This window comes from Octodon degus, unplaced genomic scaffold, assembly GCF_000260255.1.
Source record: "Octodon degus isolate 3935 unplaced genomic scaffold, OctDeg1.0 scaffold00074, whole genome shotgun sequence".
In the NCBI taxonomy this organism is placed as follows: Eukaryota; Metazoa; Chordata; class Mammalia; order Rodentia; family Octodontidae; genus Octodon; species Octodon degus.
Genome location: NW_004524650.1, coordinates 7,454,269 through 7,459,606, shown reverse-complemented (window position 1 = coordinate 7,459,606; position 5,338 = coordinate 7,454,269). Strand labels below are relative to the sequence as shown.

The window sequence follows — 5,338 nt, the reverse complement described above, 5'->3', positions numbered from 1 at the left end:
AAAAAAAAAAGCAAGAATCAACAATATGCTCCATACAAGAAACACATTTAACCAAAAAAGAAATTCATAGACTGAAATTCAAAGGATGGAAACAATATTCCATGCAACAGAAACTCAGAGAAGAGTGCCTCTATTATTATTATTTTAAAAATAAATCTCTGCTGTTGAGTCACTAAGCGTGTCTTTCATTATGGTCACCAACCTTGTAGTTATGTGAGAGATTATTTCTGGTTTGATTTTTTTTTTTTTTTAATTTTTCCTAGACCCTTCTTCATCTGCTTTGTTGCTTCTGCCTTCTACTGTTAGCATTTTAGGGAATCTGGGTGGGTGACTTTTGAATTGTTTCACCTTATTGCCCTCTGGGTTTGTGTTTGGTGAGATGGAAGTCTAGGGTTGCATCTTGTTAAATGTCTCCTTGTTTAGTTTTATTTTGTTTTCTTTTTTTAGTTTAATTCCTGGGTTGATGCTTGTAAATTGCTTATGGCAAGTAGCTCTACTGCTCCTATTTAGAACCCTTAGGAAATGACATTCTTATAGATGTCTTACTGGTGTTGGCTTTGGGATTTCAAGTCTGTTGCAAGATCCTGCCTCTTTATTTTATTGGGGTTGAGAAGTTGCTGCCTATTTGGCCAAGCCTCTGGTTCTTTGGTATTGACGTGTAATACTGTTCAAGAGCAATCTCAGTCTTGCATACCATGAAGAACAACTGATTATGTCAGATTGACTAGTATGAACAGCATCAAACAAAACCTAGAAAATAGTGAACTGTGATAATTATACCATTGTTTCTACACAAATGTGTCTCTGAGCAGAGATTACTTTTTAACTTAATTTGGATCTTAATTGGTAATTTAGTTTATGGATATCATTCTCCACTACCTCTGTTAATTTCTTTCATGTTAATTTTATTGAATTCTGGGTTTTTATTTTGATACTTTCTTTAGTTGTGGTTTTTTTTTTTTTTTTTGCGAGGGGGGGTTTCAAACAAGGTCTTGTTATGCAGTTCAGGCTGGTCTCAAATTTACAGTGATCCTTTTGCCTGAGCTTCCCAAGTGCTGAGATATAGGTGTTTGCCACCATGCCAGGCATTGATTCTTTCTCTTGATTTTTTTCACTTCATTTCAGTCTCTAAAAACTTAGAAGGTATGCATTGTATTTTTGTTCAGAACCCAGTGATAAAGTTGACTTACAGGAAATACCATCTGATACAGTAACCACTATTTTTCAACGGCTTACTATATCAAAGAATATTTTGTCCACCCTTCTCCAAGCAGTACCTTGGAAATTTTCTTATACAATCAGCGTTAACATGAAGGACAAACTTGCCAGGTTTTTTTTTTTTCCTGTACTGAAGAAAAAGGAAATAAAACTGAACCATTTTTGGATTTTGTCAGGTTAATATTGAGAATATGTTTACTTGCCCTGTTTACAGTGACTAAACACTTATTCTGCATACATTTGGTTTAATAATATGCATCTTTATAACACTACATAAGAAAAATGAAGTATTTACTTTTGTAATACATGGAATATTTGACATGTTATTTGACAGTTTAAAACTACATAAACTGAAAATTTTATAGATAGCTTACGAATCTGTTGAATTTAGTGTTATTGTATGTAACAATTTTAACCTTCATGATTCTCCACTAGTTTTAATTTTTACTCTTAAATCTTTTGTACAGTTGCCTCCCTACTCTTCAATTACTTTTAATTCATGTTCTTTATTGACTGTAATAAATTATTCAGCACATTTTTCAGAGAAGGTTCTTAGTTGAGGTTCACAGTATTTTTTTAACTCCTGGATGTCTGAGAATATCTTTCAGTTGCCTTCATATAGAAATAATAACCTGTTGGGGTGTATAATTCTTGGTTCAAAATTAATTTCCCTTTAAAATTATAGATATTCCATTGTCTCCTGGGATTTAGAATTACAACAGAAAAATCTGAGGTCAACCTGAGCTTTTGCTACTTTATATATAACTTGCTTTCTCTTGTCTGGATAATTACAAATTTTTTTTAATCCTTAAAATTTAAAAACACTCACTGGGGAATCACTTTTGATACTGATCTTGGCCTCCTGGCAGAAGTAGTATTTGTCATCTTTCCTCTGTACCCCCACCCCCATTTTAGAAGGAAGTTGTTTTGAGCAGCACACACTGGAGAGGGTGTTATGATCCTTTCCTGAAAATGGAATATCTGCACAGCTTGTTTGGAATTTTTCTGCACAGATTTGTCTCTTTTCCTCCATTTATTAATTTATTCAGTCTTTTATTTATACCAAAACGGACTTAGAACTTTTTCTTATACTTTGGGTTATAGCCCAATATTACTTCATTAGTTTTCTTGCTCAGATTGTTTCAGGTTTGAAATGCTTTCAGTTGGGGTTTTTGCCCTTCTTTTTTCTGTACTTGCTTATATGTTCTGAGACCTCAAGGTACTCCAGATTTATTTCCTTCCCCAACCCTAATATTAACCATTTTTCAAAGGACCCTCGTTAATTTTATTTTATTTTTATTTATTTATTTATTTATTTTTTCCCTTTAGGTATTTCCATTTTATTGTCAGTTGATAGATGATTCCAGTTTTATGAAACCTCACCAAATGAAGCAGCCGGTCTAGCCAAGCCAGGTACTAAGAGGACATTATCTTCTGTCCTTTTTACCAGCTTTCCTCTTTCCAGAGAGTAAGTGCTTAGGCTTCATATCAAACACATGTCTATCTGCCTCCCCTTTCTTCCCCAAGTGATTCATCTTCTTCTGAGCATTCTTCATCATGGTCTTGGCTTTCTTCACCATCTTCACATCCCGAAGACCAGAAACATCACGTGGAGTCCGAGAGTAGCTCCGGCTCCGGGCTACAGAAGTTGGTGGAACAGAATCTTCCCGCTTTCTTTTCCTAGTGACACTTCGAGACCTTCTTGCCTGGACTGCATAGTGGGCATTGTCTTTATCATCCATGTCAATACCAAGACTTCGCATCTCACTCTCCAAAACTGTCTGCTGAACCTTCTTAGCAGTTCGAGGCATCCTTGGTCCCTGGGTATTCTTTTCCTTCGATTGCAGAATTTTCAGTTTCTTTTTTTCTCTAATCTGTTTTGCCAGCTGTCGGATTTCCACCATTTCTTCATCTTTACTTTCAGATTCACTGTCGTACTCTCCAGCAGCTGTTCTTAACTCTTCTTCTTTCTCTAACTCTTCCAATTTCTTCATGATAGCAGGATCAATATAATCAGCTACATTATGGCCTTCCCAAATCTCTTTTATTTTATCATATTTTTCAGATGAATTCATTAAATCCCAATATTTTTGAAGATCCAAAATATAATCATCTCCCATTTCCAGCTCAAGATCTCGTTCCCTTTTCTTCTTGGGCTCCACAATTTCCATTCTTTTCTTGCGTGCCACTACTCCTGGGATGAAAGGAGGCCTCTCCTTGTCATCTCTTTTGTTTGGTATAGCTAAATGCAATCTGTTCAGCACTTCATTCACTTTATTTCCTTTCATTTTGGTTTCTACTCGATGAGCCAAAAGCCTCTCACAAGCCTCTGTTTTAACTTGAATAACACCTTCTTCAGTCAGGGTGCTGGTTTCCACAACTGGGAATCCTTCAGCCTGCAAGTCTATGAATATTTTCTGATCATCTTTAGGAAGTTCAGCTATTCTCTTCACATCACACTTGTTTGCTACAACTGTAAGAGGTTTGTTGATAAAGAGGGGCCTGATATTCTGGAAGAGCTCTAATTGTTCTTTCAATCCATGTCCACACTGCTCAGACAAATCCATCACATACAAAACGGCAGCACGAAGGTGAGCCAGGGCTGTGATAGCTTGCATTTCAATGGTGTTCCGATCCTCTAAAGGATGATCCAAAATCCCTGGAGTATCTACAACCTGCCAACACAGATACTTGTAATCCATGTGCCCAACAAACAAAGACTTGGTGGTAAATGCATACGGCTGAACATCCACATCTGCTCTCGTCACCTTGTTGATGAAGCTGGATTTCCCAACATTTGGGTACCCACACAAAAGCAGAGTCCTCGTATTTGGATCAATGGTTGGCAAGCGGGATAAATGCTGACGTACTTGTTCCAAATATTCCAAACTCTGCTTCTGTCTCTTGATAATAGTGCACATCTGCCCAAGGGCAGCCTGCTTCAGTTGCTTGCAGCGGTAGAGAGAATCACCATATTTCATTAGCCGCTCATAATCTTTAGCAACATTGTCCACTAAATTTTTGGCAATATTTATTTGTCCTAGAGCCAACTTGTAATGATCCTTATCATACAGAATATTCATCAAATCAGCATAAAATGGATGGATATCATCCAATTTGGGAAAATCTGTTAGTATCTGCGAGAGTCTGTCATGGTAATTCTGCTGAGTAAACTTGACTTTTCTCATGTAAAAATGTCTAATGTGATGAATTTGGTAGTGTTTATGAATGACCATTGGAGTCTTTCGTTGGGTCTTTGACAATGTCAGGTCAATAAAGTCCTTGGCGGACGGCACCACAGTGATCTTCTTAAAGTTATAGTGCGCCATGCTGGCGATAGGCAACACGAGTAGCCCCGCAGGGTGAATGTCACTTCCTTCGGCAGGGGCAGGCGGGACTCTCGTTAATTTTATTGAAGGATAGTATTAGAAACCAAGATCTGGATACTAGATAGATGTGCTTATTTTTCTGGAATGTTAATTGCGTTTAGGCCCTCTTTTTTCATTCATTTATTTATTGACACAAGATCTTTAGTCTGGAGTATTCTTAATTCACTGTGTGGTCCAGGTTGGCCTTGAATGCACAACAGTCTTCTACCTCAGCCTTTAGTTGATAATACCAGGAAATGTGTGTTTGTATGCAATCTTTTTTTTTTTAATCTTGTATATGTACACATATCTACAATTTTTTTGTTACATATCTGTGTCTGTATAAAACTGGAGTTCTTACTGATGACTCAAATCTAATCCATTACCACATATTCCTTTCTAGCTTCCTCCCTTGATTATCTATAAATTTTCACTCCAACAGCCCTGTAGCCATCATCTTTTGCTTAATAATTAACTTTGCATTTTAGTTAATGCATATAGTAGTATTTGAATTCTTAACTCAATTAGGACATGGTGATTATGCATATACTCTTTAACTTTTGGTTTAGACTCATTATTTCGGCTTTTCCTTCTATATCTTTCAATGAAGTTGTTTCATACCTTTAGAAAATAGTTTGTTTTATCATTCTGCATTATTTACTGGAACCCTCTGATTGCCTACCTGATTTCTTTTTTAAAAAGCATTGGTCATTAAAGTTCATGTTTTTTTTTTTTTTTTTTTTTTTTTGAGA

General features: G+C 36.2%; 1 protein-coding gene and 1 pseudogene across 3 annotated transcripts in view; one reads left to right on the top strand and one right to left on the bottom strand.

Moving 5' to 3' along the window:
- Window positions 1-5,338, top strand: part of Fnbp1l (formin binding protein 1 like) — a 139,394-nt gene that overhangs the window by 20,652 nt on the left and 113,404 nt on the right. The gene's annotated exons all lie outside the window — the stretch shown is intronic.
- Window positions 2,547-4,606, bottom strand: LOC101590741 (annotated as a pseudogene).